Below are 23,079 nucleotides of genomic sequence, written 5' to 3'. Positions count from 1 at the left end.
GCCAACAGTTGGATTCCCTTAAGAGCCTAAATGTTTCAAGCCATATGATCTAAGAAAAGATTTTTTTCCTGCTTTATATTACACATCTCTTCCCTAATGATACCACATTTTGGGAATACTGCTATGGAAACTAAAAATCTTTATCTAAGGTTCTTTTGGGTTAGTTACTATATTTCTCTCCTAGCAAAAGCAGAGACATTCCCTTCTGGCTCACTTATTTCCCAAGTGCATCGTTTGACAAAAGCCTTAAGGATTTGTTGTTGTTGTTGTTGTTCTTAAGTTTCAGAATCTCCTTAATTCACTTAGCCTGAGCAAACTATGGATAATATCTAGGTTTCAGTTAGCTTTTCGTATCTATTTTTATTACCGTGTAAGAGGCAAGGCGTTATGTTATATAGGTACTCAGTGTTGTCTCTTCCCCAAACCAAGAACATTAAATTTCATTGTGTCTCCCAAGTATTACCCCCACCCTTCAGCATTCTAGCTGCGTTTTCATTATGTGACTGTTACACCAACATGATGTGTGCCCTACCCTATTCCAAAATTAAAAGATCTCTTTAAGAAGGCAGGTTTTTAAAAAATTCTGATAGATTTCTCAAGAAACGTCTGTGAATTCTTAAAAAGTGGGTTATTAAATTTTCTAATTTCCCCATGTTTCATTATTCATTCACCTCAAAGAGAACTAGATAAGGCCTAAATGAAAATTCTGTTTCTGCCACTGAGGTTCAGTTCATCTTTCACGGTTTTATTTCTTATATTTTTGACACAGTTGCAATTTCCCTCTCTCTATACTGAAATTTATTATAAAGTTTTTCTATTGTCTTGGATATTGCATTTGCAAGATGTATTTGTGACAACTTTCAAGATTCTTTTATCTTAAGTATGTTTTAAGGCAAGATCTCATTGTGCATTATAGGAGAATAGAAAAATGAGTTTGCCAAATGGTGACCTTCTGATTAAAATTTTTTAAAACACAGTTTTGGGGCTGGACGCAGTGGCTCATGCCTGTAATCCCAGCACTTTGGGAGGCCAAGGCGGGTGGATCACCTGAGGTCGAGAGTTCGAGACCAGCCTGACCAACACGGAGAAACCCTGTCTCTTCTAAAAACACAAAATTAGCTGGGTGTAGTGGCACATGCCTGTAATCCCAGCTACTTGGGAGGCTGAAGCAGGAGAATTGCTTGAACCCAGAAGACAGGTTGCACAAAGGTCACGCCATTGCACTCCAGCCTGGGCAACAAGAGCGAAACTGCATCTCAAAAAAAAAAAAAAAAAAGGAAAACAAACAAACACGCAAAAAAACCACACAGATCTGGAGACACGTTGAGAGGAGAGAATGAAAGTGCCCATACTGGTAACAGTGAAGAGTGTAGCATAGATCAAATATGCCCATTAGCATTTCCTCCTAATAAAGACCATTCATAACACTTCAGAATCCTGCAATAAGCAAGAAAAATTATCTGGAAATTAATGCACTGCATTTAGAAGAATAGAGAAAACAGAAAAGGAAAATTTGTACAGTTCTTATTTTATGTGAGCTGTTAATATATATTATTTCTCTTAATCTTCACAGTAATCCTGATATACGTGTATAAATATCACTCAATGTGCAGAAGAGAATCTGACTAGCTCAATTCCTCCTCTAATATGCTGTCGTTGGTAATGTTTTTCACAGTTGAGACTGTTCACTTATTTGATGATTCTTTGATTTCTGCCTCCCCTATCTTAGTCTATAAGCTTAGTGAGGGCAGGAGTTGCATATGCCTCTTGCTTATTTGTCTGCTTGGTTCCACCAAGTGTGCCCAGTGCCCAGTACAAAAACTCTAATACATTATAGGTGCTTAATAAATGTATGTTGAGTGAACAAACTGGCGTAATGCCTTAGTATTAGAACATGACAGTGCTGAGGCTGGGACCTCTGTCTCTGATGAGAAAGTTTGCAATAATAATTATTCTATGGTTTTGTTGCTCATATGCTTCTAATAATTGCTTTATTTATGCAAAGTGGGTTTCTAGTGTTGTCAAAGGCTGGGAACTGCGGTTCAGCCTACAATCCCAGTGCTTTGGGAGGCAGAGGTGAGAGAATCACTTGAGGCCAGGAGTTTGGGATAGTGTTGTCAAAGGACATGATAATACGTGTATAGTCTGATCTCTGGGCCACTGGACAGTCACTTAATGATTACATTTTCTAACAGTCCCATTAATTTTACCATTAATCATGTAGCATGTTCCAAAGCTTACCTGCTTTATTTACAGTTTTTCATTATTACTCATTTGCCTGATTTGGGCTCACAATATTGAAACCTTGGAAATCTTAAAAGAGACCTGTTTTAGCCATAATGCATATGCCTATTTTTCCCCTGGCATCTACAAATGGAGTAACTGTAGTAACAGATGCCTTCTAAATTTGACAGCATAAAAAATATATATAGCTCTTTAAATATTTCATCAGATGACTACAGTGGTTAAAAGGGCACTCCCATTTACTGAAGTCAAACAGCACAGGAGCTTCATAAATTCTTGTTGATCAATTCATATTAAAGGCCCTTGGATCTAACCACATCTCAGTTTGCACAAACACATAATTCTTCCTGCGTAAAGTTTTGATGGCACTCTAAACATTTCTGGAATTAAGTTTTGTGTATCATTTGTGGTCACATTGTCATCCTTCTCCAAGTTGTCTTTCCAGGTTTATACACGAGCTTCTAAGTATAACGAACCTGCCATCAAAGACCAATGACGAAATGAGTAAAAGAATGATTATTTGCCAAGTTTATTTTCTGCCATCTTAACTCTTAACTTGTAACAGATCAAAGATATAAACAAATAAGTCAAACACTAGATTAGTTTAAAATATATTTTGAGATTGTATTTCAAGGAAATTAGTGTATATAAAATAAAGTCCACATCTGGTATGGAACACAGGTAGTGGTAGAGCAGAGCTGCTGGAAGAAAGATGGGCAATGCTACAATCCCATCCACACCCATTCTATGGTAAACATAAGAATCCAGTAACACTGATATTCACCTTAAATAGCACTCTTTCCTGAATGCTTGAAATGTTTCAAATGGATGTATTGATCATATTTTCACATCTTTCAATAGTCATTAGCAATGTACAGAATGATGTAATTTTAGAGCTATCTTTATTTTTGGTCCATTTGAATGAGATGCGATTTATATTTTTCACTATGAACTACAGTGAACACCACTTATTTAGTATTATTATTATTATTATTTAGGACAGAGTTTCACTCTGTTGCCCAGGCTGAAGTGCAGTGGTATGATCTCCGCTCACTGCAACCTCTGCCTCTCAAGTTCAAGTGATTCTCATGCCTCAGCCTCCCAAGAGCTGGGATTACAGGCATGTGCCAACACACTCAACAAATTTTTGTATTTTCAGTAGAGATGGTATAAATGTTGGCCAGGCTGGTCTCAAACTCCTGGCCTCAAGTGATCCAACTGACTTGGCCTCCCAAAATGATAGGATTACAGGCATGAGCAACCATGCCCAGCCAACACAATTTAATTAACCATTTTCAGAGGTTTAAATCTGTAATGAAGATAGGGTCCAGTTTTAGATTACCATTCTTCAGGGTCAAAGCTTAGGGAAAGAAGATAATTTTATTTATAATCACTGCTAGGTTGACTTTGCTTATCATTTCTCATAGCTTCAGGTACAGGTGAGAATGGGCCAGGTTATGCTGTGTTAATATCACCAAATATCATTGACTTGAAACAACAGTGGTTTATACCTCACTTATATTGCGTGTCAATCTCTGACTGGCTGGGCACTCACGTTGCTCACTGTCATTACATTTCATTCTCATGAAAACCACTGTCTGGAAATCAAAAGTTGTCATAAAGAAAAGAGAAAGTTCTGGAGAGTCTTTGCATGAACAATTAAATTATTGTAATGGAAGTGACGCACATTTCTTGTGCTCATTACTCTTTGGCCAGGACTGTCACTTGCCCCAGCCAAACAAGGGATTCTAAGAAATAAAATCCTATCTGGTGACTGGGAAGTAATGGGGTATAAAAGATTAATGCACAGCAGTAATTACTACCATACTGCATGAGGCTTTATAGCTTCAAGAGGAAGGAAATATAGAGATGAGAAAACCTCAAACGGGGGCTCCTCCAATGGAATACAGTTTGGCAATGCAGAGCTTATTTCAGTCAGCCTTATTGTTAGGTTTTTATTATTATACACTCCTTTGTTTTTGTTTGTTTCTCCTTCTTATTATCTATAATTCCTGGTGATAGTATACTACATTTTATCTTAGACTGTGTTATAGGCTCCATTTGTGATAGGGTAGAGCTGATGTTTATTTTCTTCCTTTTATTTGCTATGTAGGTTGTAGGAAACTTCTTTGGTTGTCATCTTTTCTATTGCCTCTAAAATTTGGGGTTTGGGAGACACCTTTGACTCAGAGCAAAATATCTTGTGCCTAAAAATTAAAAGAACATGAATTTAAAAGATTATCTCATGCTGAATGACATGAATTTAAAAGATTATCTCCCACTGAATAGTCCTCCATGTGATTGTGATTGCATGACAGGTCCTTCTTGCCTGCTGCACAGATGAAACTAACTCATGGAGATGGTGGTATTATAGCAAAGAAAGCGTTAAATTAACAGAAAGCTAGTGGAGCAGAAGTACAGGAGTTTACTACTCAAATCAGCCTCACCAAGAATTCACCATGAACTAGAGTTTCTATGAATAGTTTGGCAAGAAGGGGCTAGGGAATGGGTGCTTCTGATTGGGGATAAAATCATAGAGGTTTCAAGAATCATCCTTGTGCACTAAGTAGCCTATGGGTGGGGCCACAGGACTAGTTGAGTAATGAGACACAGGCCTGGGTGGAGACAGTCAGTCGCCAGAATGCAAAAGGCCGAAAAACATTTCAAAAGACCAATCATAGATTCTACAATAGTGATGTTATCTATAGGAGCAATTGAGGAAGTCACAAACATTTTGACCTGTGGCCACATGACTCCTGAGTTGTAAGGGATTATAGAAAGTCAATGGCTACTTATTGTTTAACTATGCCTACATCTTCGAAGAATTCAGGCCTGTATTAGTCTGTTTTCACACTGCTAATAAATATGTACCCGAGGCTAGGTAATTTATAAAGAAAAAGAGGTTTGATGGACTCATAGTTCTACATGGCTGGGGAGGCCTCACCATCATGGTAGAAAATTAAGAAAGAGCAAAGGGACATCTGACATGTTGGCAGCCAAGAGAGAGCTTATGTAGGGGAACTCCTCTTCATAAGACCATCAGATCTCATGAGATATATTCTCTATCGTGAGAAAGGCATGGGAAAGACCTGCCCCCATGATTCAATTACCTACCACCGGGTCCCTCCCATGACATGTGGAAATTATGGGAGCTACAATTTGAGATGAGATTTGGGTGGGGACACAGCCAAACCATATCAAGGCCCTTGTCATAATCCTAATGTTGTGTTTTTTTATTAGTTTTACAAAGGTGATTTCAGTCCCCAAACTAAAAGGAAGTCAATTTTAGAGAGAGATTATTATTATCCTTGCTTCAAAGTTAAACAATAAACTAATTTACTCCCATGGTTAGCTTGGCCCACACCCAGAAATGAGCAAGGATAGCCAGCCCATGGGGATAGAAGCAAGATGGAGTCAGCCATGCTAGATTTCTTTCACTGTTATATTTTTTTGCAAAAGTGGTTTCATAATTGGATAATATTCTTGATAACATACTATAGTAATGGAGAGATAGATTTTACCAGCTCTTGAGATGACATAAATCTTTGTAGGAGAGAAACTGCTTTTATTAGAAAAGAAATCCACCAATATAAATTGGAAAACGTATGTATTAGAAAGGCCATATTGCCTCTCTCTATAATATCAGTCAAAAATACAAGATTAAAGCATTTTCTGATATTTTGCAAGAAAGAGGAAGAATAGTACTTGTTCTGCATAAACTACTGGGTCATCATAAACAGTTTAGGTTACTAAGGAAATGTGGCATCAACGATCAGAAAACAAAAAAAGAGGAGGGGCAATAAAAACAGGATAAAAATAGAAGGGAAAAGAAAATAAATAGAAGAAAATGCAGCAGGTTAAATGCATTTCTTTCTTCTCATATCTATATTGGCACTGAATAAAAGGCATGTATTCAATAGATCCCCCAGTGCCTACCAATGTTTGGATAGAGAGATGTCATTGCATTCAAGGCTTTTCATCATAGATCATTGAAATCAAGATCCTCTGTGTAGTAAAGATTGACTTTGCCCAGAGAATTGTTTGGCCCTTCCTTACGGCTCCTAAAAGATCATCTCTAAACCCTAGATATGTCCTGCCTGATAAGAGTGTCTTTGTTTACCTAAAGGCCTTGGGTCACACTAGTCTAATGCTACAATGTGATTTATGTGGGGAGGCCTTGGGCCATGCTTGTCAGCTCAACATCTGCAGATGCTGGAGGCTAAGGATAGTCATGTCAGAAGTCAATTTTGTCAATGTGACCAAGCCCCCGTTAAAAATTCTAGATATCAACGCTTGAGTTGGTTGTGCTCAGTACTCCATATGTATCATCACACATTACTGCTGGGCAAAGTAAGCACTATCTGCACAATTCCACTGGGAGAGGACAATTGGAAGCTCCATTCTCAGAACTCTCCAGGACCCTGCCCTATGTTCTTCTATCTTTATCTGATTTTAATCTGTATCCTTTTGCTGTACTAAGCTATAACTGAGTATAACAGCTTTCAATGAGTTGTAAGAGTTCATTTAACAAATTATCAAATTTGAAGGTGATTTTTAGGAACCCTAAACTTGTAATTGGTGTCAGAAGTAAAGGGGTTCTTGGGAACCACAGAACTTTTCATTAATGTCAGAAGTCATGGTTGTGGGGACTCTTAAACTTGTACCACCACATCCAATCATAGGCCATTCTACTGAAGTCCTTCCATTGTATGGTTCTGGATTATTTAGGTTCTTTGAGACAAAGAACAAGTAATGAGGGCCATTTAATCACTGAGGCTTGACAATGAGGATATATTGGAAGTAATATGTGACAGAAAGTGTTGACTTCATGAAAGGGCAGCCTTCATAGACAACCAGAATATGCTTTCGTGAACAATGCAATTGATTATATTAACAAGACATTTCTTTTCTCTTATTGATAATAAGAAGTTCTTCAATGCTTCATTACAATACCATTTAATCATTTTGGAACTAACTCCTGTCCACATCTATTTCTACTCCATCAACTAAGTTGCCTGTATTCTCTCTACTGCATGAGTTTATGCTTGTTCCTGGATCTGGTAAATCACAACTGCTCCTCTCATATCTGCTATCTTCCCTCTGTGTGTCTTTTGACTTTTACCTGTGCCCCTGAATTCTGCTATGCTCTGTATGTCAGGCACACAAAACCCTCCGAGATATGATCTAGTTGAGCAAATTTCTGCCACTTTGGACTATTCACACTGAGAGAGCTCCTTATGCCAAGCCATCTCAAAGGCCAGTGGGTGACCTTTTCAATTACATAATGGAAATATAATGCAAGCCACATATGTAATTTTAAAACTTAGTAGCCACATTTCTTTAAAAGGGAGAAAAAAAAGATATAATATTATATCTAAATTACATCTAAAACATTCTCATTTCAACATGTGGCACTAACTACTTTTCCATTACTGAGTAGATACATGTGGCTGGTGGCTACCATATCAGAGAGTTCAGATTTTGACAATTGAGATCCATGTAGAATAGTGGTGAACCTCATACTTCAAAGCCCAGTTATTGAGAAGAAATACAGGATAATAATTATTATAGAAGATCCGGGAGACTACTTACACTTACTTATCATTAAATTTTAGCCATATTACTTATTAGCAGTGTAGCCTTGTAAGAAATACCTTATACTTCTGTTAATTTTCTCATATATAAAATAAGACCTGGGGCCAAATGCAGTGGCTCACGCCTGTAATCCCAGCACTTTGGGAGGCTGAGGTGGGTGGATTACCTGAGGCCAGGAGTTCAAGACTAGCCTGGCCAACATGGTGAAACCCCATCTCTACTAAAAAATACAAAAATTAGCCGGGCATGGTGGTGGGCACCTGTAATCCCAACTACTCAGGAGGCTGAGGAAAGAGAATCGCTTGACCTGGGGGATGGAGGTTGCAGTGAGCTGAGGTCACACCATTGCACTCCAGCCTGGGTGACAAGAGCGAGACTCCATCTCAAAATAATAATAAAATAAAAATAATAAAATAAAATAAGACCTATATGGTATCTTTCTTATTGAGTTATGGTATCTCTCATACTCTTGGCAGGAAGTAAATTTCACACTCAAAAAAAGTTAATAAAGTGCCTATTTACAGAAGATGTATTCAAGGTTAATGGCAGCAATAAAGAATAGTCAAGTACCCAGAGACTAAAGATAGTGACAAGTCTTCATTTACCACGGCATTGTCCATTTTGGCTTTAAAGGGATGTTGCTACCAGAGTTGGGTTGAAAGCTTGAATGTTTGGAAAAGGGGTCACATCACAAGAATTGACTCAGCCACTGCCAGAAATTTTGGTAGTGAGGTCAGGAGGGAGCAGGATACACATAGGTAAGCTTACATGTCTGAAACCTTCTTTCATTCTCCCATCTCCTATGAGTGTTTCTCATCAATAAAACCCAACCAAATGTCAGGGCAAGGGATGAAATCTGGAGAAGTCAATCATGTGGGCAACAGAACAAGGTAGAGAATGAATCTGGGGTAGAAGGAGGCCAATTGACAATAACCAACACAGGTTATTATGACAGTTAAGTTAAAAGGAAATCTGTGTACAGCATTTAGTATAGCACCTGGCATATAGTATATACTCAACATATGTTAGCTATTATTGTTAATTAAATTACATTAAGTCTACAGTTATCTTTGGGTCAATCAGCTCTTATCATGGTGGTGAGGCTGTGAGTGGGTTAGACACTTAGAGGTTGATAGCCTCTTGAGTGATATGAGCTCCAATCTCTATAATACACCAATATTTCCTATCAGATACTACATATTCAGCCAAACCAAACCTAATGTTCTGCAAACTTCTCTAATTAAACAACTTTTCTTGGAAGCAGTCCGATTTAAGGAAAATCAATTTATTGAAAGTCTATTCCATTTGCCAAAAGATCATTTGTCAATGACAATTTGCCAAATTCACCAAAGATACTGATTTCCCTAAAGGCTTACTTCTTCATTGCTTCTATTTATAATGTTTATGGGAATTTTTATTTAATGGTTTGGCAGATTCTAGGAGGACTGCAGAGAGTCAGAACTCCACATTCAGAAACCTCTGCCCTTCTGCTTCTCTTAACTCCATACTTCAGTTTTCTTTCTGTCCTTTATCTTCTTTTTCTCAGCTCCTTAGTGTCCCCCACCCTCTCTGGGTTTTCAATTCCTTGATATTCCTCTAAACCAAGAAGTTTCCCTTCTCCATTTACCTCGCTGCCTCAAGACTGACCCGAAGGGATGGCATTGATGGCCTCTCTTGATTTCTGTCTTTCAGAAGAGTTAGGCCAATGGGAAATATCAGCACAAAAATGAAAGAAAGGAAGATCAAAAGGTTGAAATATTTTTTCCAATGTAGTAGCTATGACTGGCCCCATCCACAAACTAAAAGCCATGGCTCCTGTTGGGTGACTTTCCACACAGCTTTTCATCTACACGCTCCAAAAACTTCTTCCTCTCCTTACTCTTGAAAAAATAGGGCTAGCCTTCTGCTCTTGGAATAGTAGTTCTGTGGTATTGCACTATTCTGAGTGGTTTTCCTATATTCTATTGACAACATTAAAATAATATCCTTTTATACACCTTTTGAATTATCTTCATTTGAAACTGCTACCTTTTTTTCTCTCTACTTCACTCTGCCCCTCAGTGTCCCAGGGCCTCTGGCTTCTCTGCCCTGTATTTTTCACCCTTTTCAAAGAGCAGTGACTGAGAGCTGCCCGTGAGCTTAGCTTCCTCTCTCTGTTCCAGTTTCCTTTTTTTGCAAGAGGAGAAAATGGGGTAGAAAGAAAGGCTGAGGGGTACAAAGGAAGAGACTACATGTAGAGAGATAAAGATAGGGGAGGGACAGAAGAAAGACTAAAGGGCAAATAAATAAAGAGATGGTCAGACTGAGAGGTACAGAGGAATCACGAGAAAAGCAGGAGAGCCTGAGAGCCTTGCACCCATGGAATTCTAATAGTCACAGTCATCATGCATCCATCCATTGTGAATGACTAGAAACTCAAAACTTAGCTTTAATAATTGGGTGAAAATCAGTGTCAAGTTGATTTTTGACCAGCTGGTAAATTTGACTTCTCATATTTGCTTATTTTTTTTCTTACTTTTCCTTTTGAAAATACTACTCATCAAAATCCAAAGGTTTGGCTTATGTTTTCCCAGTGTTTTGAAACCGTCCATGACTTTCCCAACAAGAGGTATATTATTCTGATGTGGAACTTTCCAGAGTATGTATCTTAGTGCTGTGAAAGCAAAAACTGCACTGGAAAAAATTAAACAGGAAGAAAGAATATAATTGAAAACCAGTACAATAGAGGGGGGAAACCTGAATGTAGTCTGAACTCTGCTCAAAGGAAGGGCAGGTGAGTTTTTAAGTTCTGAGATGTTGTTTGGTGAGGGGGTCCTTAAATCACAGGTAACCTGTGTTTGTTAATTGGCCTTACTCAAAGAAAAAGTAAACTTTCTTCCATCTTCATGACAGGAGGTAATTTTACAACTTGGAGAAAAGTACCCACCTAAGTTAAGCTCCTACCCTCCCACAGACACTGGGAGATTGGGGTTGCATTTTCCTTAATGATTACATTTCAAAAGGTGGCTCCCAGGTCCTTAAGAAAGATAATTTTGGTTTGTAAAACTAGCAAAAACACTTTTTTTTTTTGAGACAGAGTCTCACTCTGTCACCAGGCTGGAGTACAGTGGTCTCAGCTCACTGCAACCTCTGTCTCCTGGGCTCAAGCAATTCTCCTGCCTCAGCCTCCTGAGGAGCTGGGACTACAAGCACACACCACCAAGCCCAGCTAATTTTTGTATTTTTAGAGATGGGTTTTCACCATATTGGCCACGATGGTCTCCATTTCTTGACCTCATGATCCGCCCGCCTTGGCTTCCCAAAGTGCTGGGATTACAGGTGTGAGCCACTGCACCTGGCCGCAAAAACACTTTTTAAAGATTTACATCATAAAGGAGCAGAAAAAGAATTTAGAGTTACAAGTTTTCTAAAGCAAATGCTCTAATAAAAGGGAGAGAAGAGATCTGTGTTTAGGCCATCTGGATTCTGTAAGGACCAGGATGAGGGCAAATTCAGAGGCCTAGAGAGAAAAAGAAGCCTGACTAAAGTTTAGTCAAGCTGAGAGAAATGATGAAGACTTCTTGGTCTGTGCCCTATCTCCTTTAAAGACATGTACCTGTCTGTCATATTTCTTGTATTACATTGCGAGCTTCATGAGTGCCTGGAATGTGCCTTGCCTCTGTTTGTACCTCTTGAATGGAGTGATGCAATTAAAAATGAGTAATAGAACATGAATTAAATCAAAGTTAAGTACTAGACAGTGCTAACTGTGTGTGTGTGTGTGTGTGTGTGTGTGTTGTTTAGGTTTATGTGTGAATTCATTCAATTACTATCCCTTTCAACGGTGCTCATTTGCCCTCCATAGCAGGCAGTATTAGAGATGGAATTCTAATAATCCTTGGAAGATCTCACTCTAATCTTCTGACCCCAAGATGTGCTGACAAGCCACATTAATTCCCAACTTTGCAGACACTTCTATGGAAGTAGATGCCATTTGCTCACAGAAAGGCTCTGTTAAAAGAGGCAGTAAAGCAAGGCATTCTGCAAGGAAATACCAAGAGTGTATTTCAGTTAGGAGACAGACCTTCCAGAGTCTTCTCCAGTGTCAGCTGTAGAAATAAAGACTGATGCAGAGAAAGGTGTGGCAGAATGGGGACAGCGTGCTGAGCCTACAGAGAGATCTCTTTGAAACTGCTCCATTGCTGTGACCAATTACTTATCTAAAGGAATACTGGGCAAATAGCTCCTGTATTGCTTATCCCCTCAAATTTATACCCCAAGATATCAAGTGTAAATTATTTGCCCCTAAAATAATAAAGCCAGGATTAGCAGAGCCTTTGAAACCTCTAGCCACAAATGCAGCAACAAACAAAAAATGAACTAAACTCCAAAAAATAAAGTTCAAGGAGTCTTAGGTCCTCCTAAGACTGAAAGTGCTTCTGCTCCAGCTGTGATTATTAAAGTCTTTGCTTACTATAAATAAGAAAACAGCAAGAATGCAATAGAGAGTCAATCACTCTAGAGGGTCTTGCAAATATGTTGGTCATTTGAAAGGATAAATCACCTCCAATAGCAACCGAGATTCAATGCAGAGGTAATCTCATTTGAAGCAGTCTCATCTCCAAAGTGGTAATATATTGAGTTGCTTTGCTTGGAAATACAGCCAAGAAGCACTTGCTCAACATTTTATTCATATAGTACACACAGCCAAGCTTTTCACTAATCCCTCTGGAACTTTTTGTTTAGAGTGAATGCAAATGCAGGAGACCCTTGCTTCCAACAAGACAATCAAATAACATTTTTAAGAGAAACAAACGCTAACCTTTCTATTTGATTTCATCCTTTCTCTTCTTTTCTTTGAAATGATCCATTTGGTGAAAGTATGTTTTTATATATTATGTTTCCAGAATAAATCAAGTGATATAAATTATGTATGGGTTGAATTGTGTCCCCTAAGAAGCTGTGTTGAAATCCTAAGTTCCATACCTGTGAATGTGACCTTATTTGGACACAGGTTCTTTGCTGATGTAATCTGGCTAAAATTAGGTCATATTTAATTAGGGCTGATCCTAATCTAATGTGACTTGTGTCCCTATAAGAAGAGAAAACAGATACACAGGGAAAGAAACACCATGTGAAGTCCCAAACAGACACAGACAGAGAGAAGATGTGAAGATAGAGGCAGAGATTGAAGTTGTGCTGCCACAAATCAAGGAACACCTGGGGCTATTGGAAGCTGGAAGAAGCAGGAAAAAATCCTTCCCTGGAGGCTTCAGAGGGAGAAGGGCCTTGACACACCTAGATTTTGGAAATCTAACCTTTCGAACTGTGAGATGATAATTTATGTGATTTTAAGCCACCCCGTTTGGGGTACTTTGTTATGGCAGTCCTAGTGAACTAATACAAATGGTTAGTTCCCTTTCAGAAAAAGAAGCCAGAAAATACCACAATATTTCCCACTCTGAATATAAATTACTGCTTTTCAACACCTAAAATTTTCCCCTGGCCTTTGTCAGTGGGCACTACCTGATGAAAAGAAGGAATCTGACTAATCTCTGTTCAAATTCCAGCTCTGCTCCTTTTTGGCTGAATTATCTCAGGCTAGCAATTTAACCTCTATAATCTTGACTCCTCTCAGCAAAAATGGACATAATAATAGCTATGGCACAGTGTGGATTTGTGTGTTTGTTTTAGGATTAAAGGAGATAGCATACATAAAACACCTGACGTATTAAACTTTCCGTTAATCTAGGTCCTTTCCTTTTCTCCTTTTTCTTCCTGGGCGCATACCTTTGCCCAAACCAGCCACCAACTAATCCCTCCTGAGGTTCATCTGATAATAGCTCCACATTTTATATATCCCAGAGATAGCTGTAATTTAACAGACGATGCTTAAAGGCAAAAAAGGCCTTGAGGCCAAAGCAATGAATTCTAATAGAAAACTTCAGGGTTTCTGATAGTCAGTGGAGTCATTATTTTTTGAGCTGGAGAACTTTGCAGAAGGTATTCAGAACACACCTAAGAAGCCTCGGTCTTACTTGGATGACTATCCCTGCTATGTAATCATTTCTGTTAAGAAAGTTCATCATTTTGGGTGTCTAATCTGTTGCTTTTTTAATGTATTCATTAATAATCAATTATTTATTCAATCTCTCATTCAATTGATTAAGTACACATTCTATATAACACATTAAGGAAGTTATAAAAGTCAACCTAGCAAAGTTACTGCTTGGTTCTAAGGAGCTTGTATTCTGGTAGGGGAGAGGAGACATTCATGTAAATAAATGAATCGTGTAATTTAGGAAGTTCTGATACCCAAAATTGAGTTTTTTTTTTTTTTTTTGAGATTTTCCTAAATCATTTAATCTCAATCCTTTCCTATCTCTCTTCACTTTTTTTCCTCTCCTTTTCCTCTGCCCTCTCTCTCATCTTTTTCCCCTTTGCTTCTCTTTTTATAGTTCCTCTCTCCAGTTCTTCATTTATTACATGTTTATGAGAGTAAGAGCTGATGTGCCTGTAATAAAGCCTTTTTCTTTTTTTTTTTTTTTTTTTTTTGAGATGGTGTCTCGCTGTGTTGCCCAGGCTGGAGTGCAGTGGCACAATCTCGGCTCACTGCAGCCTCTGCTTCCCGGTTCAAGCGATTCTCTTGCCTCAGCCTCCCTAGTAGCTGGGACTACAGGCATATGCCACCACACTCAGCTAATTCTTTTTTGTATTTTTAGTAGAGACGGGGTTTCACCATGTTAGCCAGGATGGTTTCGACCTCCTGACCTCATGATCCATCCGCCTCGGCCTCCCAAAGTGCTAGGATTATAGGCGTGAGCCACCGATTTTTATGTGTGTGTATAAATATGTATGTGTATAAATATGTGTGTTCCTCAGTTGGAAATATTTTGGGGGCGACTACAGAACAGTGATTTTTCTCTAACAACTACTGTGTTCTCTCCTATTTTTTTTGGAAGTGAAGTAGCTGTGGTATTGGGTCTAGCCAAAGACTTCTGAAAAAGTGGTCCAGAAAGAGGCTTATTTTCAGTTTCCAACAAGATCAATATCAAACATCCTGGGCTAGATGAATAATGATTTATAGAATTATATTTAAATTATGTACAGACATTTAATTAATAAGTCCATTATATAGTTTTCCTGCAGTATTTCTCAGTCTGATATTTATCTTTATGCCACATTTTTAAAGCAAAACTTTAAAATCCAGCATCTATTATTTAGCTGTGATAATCTGTAATTGAGACTTGCTTTTTGTCATGTGAGTCTAAAATGTTTATACTATTACCATGTCTATGTCTACTCATTTAACATTATCCTTAGTATTTTTCTACATTAAGAAACATTTATTTATTCATTCCACACTTACATCTCTTGTTAGGAAACATATGAAGAGTTTTCTTCCATTCTCTATTTCCTCTAGCTCATGAAGCATACTTTTGACAAACTGATCCTTTTTAAAGAGTTTTTTGTTTGCTTGTTTAGACGATTGCTGGATTTAGAACCAATAGGCCTGAGTTTATACTTTGCCTCTATTCTTAAATACTTGTTTGATCCTTTATCAGTTAAAAAAATAACAATTTATAATAAGCAATATGTATTGAGCATTTATGTACTAGATACAATGATAAAACTCAAGAAGAATTAAATCACTAATTCACTAATGCAATGAGAAATCTATTAAGTTTTTGATTTCTAATGTGGACTCTCAAAGGCCTTGTAAGAAATAATAGCTTTGAAAGTCAATGGAATTGATTTTCATGAGGCAGATAGTTCTGAAAAAAGAGGTCTAATCAAAAGCAGAAAAGAAAGCCTATAAGAAATAAGATATAGAGTATATGCCTTCACAATAGGTGAAAAAATAAAATAAAGAAACAATTATATCCTAAGTGACTGAAATGAGAATCAATTAGTCTGGAAAGAGATAGGAGACTGAAATACCAGTGGGCATGATCTTGGATACCTAGGACATGAGAGTAGATCTTGGGGTTTAAAGGGACTGCACAAATATATATACACACACACAGACACATACATATATACACACACACACACATACATACATATATACATACACACATATACACACATACATACATATATACACACATATATACACACATACATACATATATACACACATATACACACATACATATATACACACATACATGAATACATATACACGCATATATACAATACAGATATACACACATACAGATGTACACACATACATATATACACACATACATATATACACACATGCACATATATACACATATACACATATATACACATATATACATACATATATACATAGTATATACACACACATATATAATACATATAATAAAATACACATATATCTGGTTAGTGCAAAAGTAATTGTGGTTTTTGCCGTTAAAAGTAATAGCCTATAAGCCCTTGCTTCAAGATATCCCAGCTTTCCGGAGCAAACGGGCATATATTTTCCATGTATTGATTTATGTCTTTGCCTGTTACTCCTGCTTCCCTGAAAGGTATAAAACCAAACTGTAATCTAATCACCTCAGGTGCATTTCCTTAGGACTCTTGGAGACTTTGTCTTTTCTGGATGTGGTGACTCATATTGACTCAAAATAAATCCTTTTAAAATATCTAATTGCGTTTTGTTTTTCCATTAACATTGCCATGGTCAGAAAGTTGCATGGTTGTTAATCAATGGTTATAATTTTAGCCACACATGTTGCCGTACTAGCTTTTTAGCATGCAGCTGTCTTCATTCTATAGCTACCTGCAAGACATCCATGAGTTTTTCAGTACAAGTGACACCCATGCTTGCTCTAAGTCTCTGATGATTCCCTTCCAAACTGATCCATAGAAACATGCCCCATTTAACAGCACAGAACACTTATTAACACCTCCAAATAGTCTGGGTGCAGTGGCTCATGCCTATAATTCCAGCACTTTGGGAGGCTGAGGCATGAGGATTACTTGAGTCCAGGAGTTTAAGACCAGCTTGGGCAACACAGCAAACAAAGCAAGGCCCTGTCTCAAAAAAAAAAAAAAAAAAAAAAAAAAAGTTTTTTTAATTAGCAGGGTATAGTGGCACACACCTGTAGTCCTAGCTGCTCAGAAGGCTGAGGTGGGAAGATGACTTGATCCCAGGAGTTTGAAGCTGCAGTGAGCCATGATTGTGCCAGTACACTCTAGCCTGAGTGACAGAGACCCCATCATTAAAAAATAAAAAATAAAAAATTTCCAAATATACCTGAAACAGTCAAGATGCCACAGAAGAGAAGACTTTAAAATCTGTAATTAAAACAGACTAAGCCTAAGTGAAAACTTACCACTGAAAACCAACCCTTGGTTTACATAGAGACATCACCTGGAACGTGTTAACTTCTAGATGATCTGGGTGTAGTTTCAGATGTCTTGTGAGTAGAGTAGCATACCTAGAATAAAGAATAAATGGGTCAGGCGCGGTGGCTCATACCTGTAATCCCAGAACGCTGGGAGGCTGAGGTGGGTAGATCACGAGGTCAGGAGTTCAAGACCATCCTGGCCAAGATGGTGAAAACCTGTCTCTACTAAAAATACAAAAATTAGCCGGGCGTGGTGGTGGGCACCTCTAATCCCAGCTACTCGGAAGGCTAAGGCAGAGAATTGCTTAAACGGGAGGCGGAGGTTGCAGTGAGCCGAGATTGCACCACTGTACCCCAAACTGGGTGACAGAGTGAGACTCTGTCTCAAAATAAAAAATAAAAAAATAAATAAGTACATAAATTATAAATAAATCTCCCACACTCTTCATCTTTCAAGATGGGTACTATAGTGCCAAAAATGGTGCTTTGGAATAGAGATTATCCATCCAAAGCAGTTTAGTGATAAAGATAGTGATAAGAATTAATGCTGAGTAACGTAATTTTCTTGATGGCCTCTAAATTCATTGAGGGTATATTAGAGAGGTTCTTCTATCCCGTTTTGAAGAGGAAATAATATCAATGGGGATTTTATTTTCCAAAGATGACGGCAACAATATATTTCCTCCTACATCTGACATGGTCTGCGCAGTGTGATTTTGCAACGCTGTCTCAATCACCCGCTAGGGTTAGTCTGGGATTTCTACCTACTGGTTATGGAGATGTCTGAACATACAACACATAACACTGGGCACATGAAATCAATAGCAATTTATTAGCCTCACAGCCTGGGGAAGGAGGATACCACATGACATGCGCTGCCAAATGGGGGTTGCCCTTGGGAACAGAGTGAAAAATGAGGGGCTTTGAAAGGCAGTCTTTGTAGTACCAAGAAGATGATGTGATCTGTTACTTCAGGAGGATGTGACTGACCTGTTTAAATAATTCTGCAGGCTAGTGGGCAACTGAAATACATTGCTCAGTAGAAACTGCCTAGTCTTCTTGATAAGGAGGGTTGTTTGGTTTGAAGACCTTATGTGTGGAAGCAGAGTACTGAGAGAAACTTGTAATTACTCTATTCAAGGATTTCTGAATTTCACCAGATACCAAGACATTTCAGAAAACAAAGGTTATTTATTTTTTTCTACACTCTGTACTTCTGACATCAGATGTATATTGCTTTTTTTCCAACACTGACCAATTCTCCGACATCAGGAGAGTGTCCTATAATTCAATTTAATTTTGATACTCTCTACCTAGAGTTATCATCAGATCCCACAAATTAAGGGCTCAGTCTCACAAGACTCCTGTAATTTCAGATTCCAATGACAAGTTCACATCTTCCCTATTTCTGACCGACTGGCATTAAATTGGGGGTTCCAACAACCCTCCCTCAGGTTCGATAATTTACTACAATTGCTTATAGAACTCAGGGAAACACTTTACTCATGTCTACCAGTTTATTAGAAAGAATACAATAAAAAATACACATAAATAGCCAGATGAAGGGATACATAGGGCAAGGTCTGGAGGTATCCTGAGCCCAGGAGCCTCTCTGTTGAGTTAGGGTATGAGTGACTCTCCTCTCTCCCCTTCACATGAATGTATTCACCAACCTGGAAGCTCATCAAGGCTCATTGTTTACACATTTCTTTATAGAGCTTAATCTTCAATTCCTCCCCCTATATTCTTCTCTAAAGTTATGTGGGTGGAAGTTAATGTTCCAACGCTTTGATTTCTTGGTGTTTCTGGTGACCCACCCCCATACTGATGCTATCTGGGGACCCCCCCTTAAGGCAATTCACTAGCATAAAATAAACTGTCATTAAGTAGGCCACCATATGAATAACAAAAGACATTCCTATCATTCAGGAAATTTAAGAACTCTGTACCACGAACCAGCAACAAAGACCAAATATATTTATTATGCTACAGTTCCACATCAGTTTGGGCCTTAATTTTAAGCCTTACCTCACACATGCATCCAAAATCAGGTGATGTGTAATTCCCTCTCCTTGTGACCAAAAGAATGTGGTAAAAGTGATGCCATGTTGTTTCTAAGAAGACAGGTCATAATGCTTCTTAGAATGCAGCTTCTCTGGACTATCTCATAACCCATCCGTGAAGCAGGGAGAAGTCCAAGCTTCCTCATGAAGAGGATCACATCAAGGTAGCCAACTGATAGTTTCTGGATTTTCTCCTTGTAAGAACCATCTACTCAAATGGAAGAAAAAGGGGAGGGAATGGGAGAAAAAAACCCTTAAAACTAAGCATATAAACAAAGGATACTCTTTTAAGTCAGAAGAGATGGCATTGTCTTTTAATTGACAACTTTAAATTCTTGACATTATCTGAGGAGAGAACTCTAATTAGAAGAGAGCAGCAAGAGAACATAAAGAGATTTACTTTTATTGAACATCTGATTCATGCTGATGTAAATATACTTGCTGCACATAGTCCCTCAGTCTCATTTATCTCCTAATATTCACCTCATCCTTTAATTTATTCATTTATTTAACAAAGAGTTAACACATGCTTATCTTGTGGCTGCAACATAGCCTGGAGATTGTCAGTGGGGCCTGGGACAAAGGGACCAGAGGTAGGAAACTCTTAAGCAGTTCACAGTTGACACTGCCAAAAAGAAATGAGTACAATGTCTTGTCATAAGTTCTCTTAGGTATATGGTATCAATGGAAATAGTCAAACTCTGCAAAATATTTGAAGAGATTTAGGCTGGGTGCGGTGGCTGACACCTGTAATCTCAGCATTTTGGGAGGCCGAGGCGGAAGGATCACGAGGTCAAGAGATCGAGACCATCCTGGCCAACATAGTGAAACCCTGTCTGTACTAAAAATACAAAAATTAGCTGGGCGTGGTGGCGCAGACCTGTAGTCCCAGCTACTCGGGAGGATGAGGCAGGAGGATCACTTGAACCCAGGAGGTGGAGCTTGCAGTGAGCTGAGATTGCACCACTGCACTCCAGCCTGGGCGACAGAACGAGACTCAGTCTCCAAAAAAAGAAAAAAGAAGAGATATATTATGAGCCAAATATGAGTGACCAGCCTTTAAGAGATTCCTAGAACACATGCCCAAGGTGGTCAGACAACAGCTTGGTTTTATAAATTTTAGGGAGAAATCAGACATCAATCAATACATGTAAAATGTAAAATGTACACCAGTTCAGTCTGGAAAGGAAGGACAACTCTAAGTGAGGGGTGTTTCCAGGACACGGAGAGATTCAAAGATTTTGATTGGCAATTGGTTGAAAGAGGTAAGTTATTGTCCAAAGACGTAGAATCAATAGAGGGGAATGTTTGGGTTAAGATAAGGGGTTGCAGAGACCAAGATTCCCATTATGCAGAGGAAGCCTCCAGGCAGCAGGCTTCAGAGAAAATAGATTGTCAATGTTTCGTATCAGAGTTGACTCTCCTGGATCAGGGAAAAGAAAGTAATGAACTAATGGGGATTCTCTATAGAATGTAGATTTTTCTCACAAGAGACAGCTTTGCCAGGCCATTTCAATATATGTCAGAAAAATATAATTTGGGGTAAAATACTTCAATTTTTTTCAGGGCCTGCTATCTGCCATTTGATGCTATGCTAGAGTCAGGCTAGAATTTGGTGTCTTATTGCTTCAAAGAGTCTACTTTATCAGTCTTCACGTCTATTTTAATGTTAATGCTGGTCATCTGTGCCTGAATTCCAAAAGACAGGAGAGTATAATGAGGCATATCTGACTCCCCTTTCCCATCATGGCCTTGTTACTGGTGATAGGTATCTGAGTTACCCCGAGTTACCAGTGGTGAATCTGCATGGGTCCACAGCAACTTTTTGCCTCCTCAGAAGAAAGACTTTGACGGAGGGGCATAAAGCAGAAAATGAGACCGAGGCAAGTTTCAGAGCAGGAGTGGCAGTTTATTTAAAAAGGATTTAAGGCCGGGCACGGTGGCTGACGCCTGTAATCCCAGCACTTTGGGAGGCCGAGGCGGATGGATCACCTGAGGTCTGGAGTTTGAGACCAGCCTGACCAACATGGAGAAACCCCATCTCTATTGAAAATACAAAATTAGCCGGGCATGGTGGCACATACTTGTAATCCCAGCTACTCAGGAGGCTGAGGCAGGAAAATTGCTTGAACCCGGGAGGCGGAGGTTGTGGTGAGTCGAGATTGCTCCATTGCACTCTAACCTGGGCAACAAAAGCCAAACTCCATCTCAAAAAAAAAAAAAAAAAAAAAAAAAAAAAAAAAAAAAAAAAAAGGCTTTAGAACAGGAAAGAAAGGAAAGCTTACTTGGAAGACATCCAAGAGGGCGCCTGAAGGACAAAGAGAACGTTTAACCTTGATCCCAGAGCTTTATAGGTTTGCCTCTTTCCCATGATTCTACCCCTAGGGTTGGTTTCCTGCATGCCCAGTGCCCTTCTTACCTTTGGGAACTGATCACTGCACACTGTATTTAGAAAGTTGCACTCATGGCCATCCGAGGCTTTCTTCCCTTTTTCCAGCGGACTGTACCGGGAAGGTCATATTTCACCATTTTGTCTCTTAGTGCGCATGCCCAGGAAGCTTTTTCTCCCTGGCATCTGCGTTCAATTAACACTTTAATGTTAATAGCTGTGGATCATCAGGAAATGGCCTCTGCCTGGCCCTGGGTGGGCTGCCAAATTTTCATTTTTAGAGAGGCAGTCTGATAATTGTCAAACCATCACCTGACATTTCTAGCAGGTGGAGAAAGAACCCTCTCCTGCCCCGCTCATCCCTATCTAACTACCTGTAACAGCCTGAACTAGTTTTCAGGTTGTGAAAGGAAAATACATCTTGGGACCCCCAAATCACGAAGCCAAAGGGTAAAGTCAAGCTGAGAACTGCAAAGGCAAACCTGCCTTTCATTTTATTCCTAAATAAAAGAGCTACAAAGATTTTTTTAAAGCCACATACATCCCTCAAAATTTGCCCACAAGGAAATTCCTTATGGACAAAGGACAGACAGACCTCAAAGTCATCCCTCTTCCCACCTGAGACAGATATCTGATTGCTTTTTTTGCCCTATTGTTATACTAAACCAGACTAAGGCATAAATGACTATTCCTTTACCTTTCACTCAAATGTAAATTGTGTATTTAGTTGAAAGCTAACCAGAGACTCACAAATAAAAAATGCAAGTTTGTCTCTTATCTACCTATGGCTTGAAAGCCCCCTCCCTAGCTTGAACTTGTCCTGCCGTCACAAACCAAACCAAGGTACATCATTCACATATTGATTGATGTCTCATGTCTCCCTAAAATGTATAAAATCAAGCTGCACCCCAACGACCTTGGGCATCAGGACATCCTGAGACTGTGTCTCTGGTGCATCCTTAAACTTGGCAAGATAAACCTTATAAATTGATTGAGTTTCAGTTACTTTTAGGTTCACACGGTTAACTTTGGAATGCCGTTGGTTGAAAGGAGGGGTCTATTCAGATGACTGTTGGGGGAGAGCTTAGAAATGTTATTTTTGATTTACAGTAGCATAGTGGTGGAACCAGAGAGAGGTCCTGAAGCCAGTATTGGAGAGCAAGAAAAGGGAAACATAAGCGTTAAAGCAGTTTATTTTTTTCTGCCCAATTCTACCATTAATAAACTAGAAAGCACTACATAAATGTAAAGTGAAATAGCATTATTAAGGGATCATTCTCCTATTCCTTCATGAATCACCACTACCTACGTACTGTCAACTGAAGAATGATGAGGTTCATACATTTGGAAAAAAGAGCTTTATTTTTATTTCTTTCTTTATTTTTTCGAGACGAAGTCTCACTCTGTCACCCAGGCTGGAGTGCAGTGACACGATCTCGGCTCACTGCAATCTCCACCTCCCAGG

At 38.8% G+C, this 23,079-nt stretch overlaps 1 long non-coding RNA gene across 1 annotated transcript in view; it reads right to left on the bottom strand.

Moving 5' to 3' along the window:
- The window catches only part of LOC134740332 (uncharacterized), a 200,168-nt gene extending 178,411 nt beyond the window's left edge, over positions 1–21,757 (bottom strand). Inside the window, exons 1-3 of the long non-coding RNA XR_010127725.1 lie at positions 21,645–21,757; positions 19,191–19,433; positions 17,148–17,252 (exon numbers count right to left, since the gene is read on the bottom strand). This is a non-coding gene — a long non-coding RNA (uncharacterized LOC134740332). The remainder of the gene's footprint in view (positions 1–17,147; positions 17,253–19,190; positions 19,434–21,644) is intronic.
- Positions 21,758–23,079: the final 1,322 nt, after the last annotated feature.

Source organism: Pongo pygmaeus, chromosome 9, assembly GCF_028885625.2.
Source record: "Pongo pygmaeus isolate AG05252 chromosome 9, NHGRI_mPonPyg2-v2.0_pri, whole genome shotgun sequence".
Classification (NCBI taxonomy): domain Eukaryota; kingdom Metazoa; phylum Chordata; class Mammalia; order Primates; family Hominidae; genus Pongo; species Pongo pygmaeus.
The sequence above is the reverse complement of the archived record's forward strand: the minus strand, read 5'-3'. Positions and strand labels throughout refer to the sequence as shown.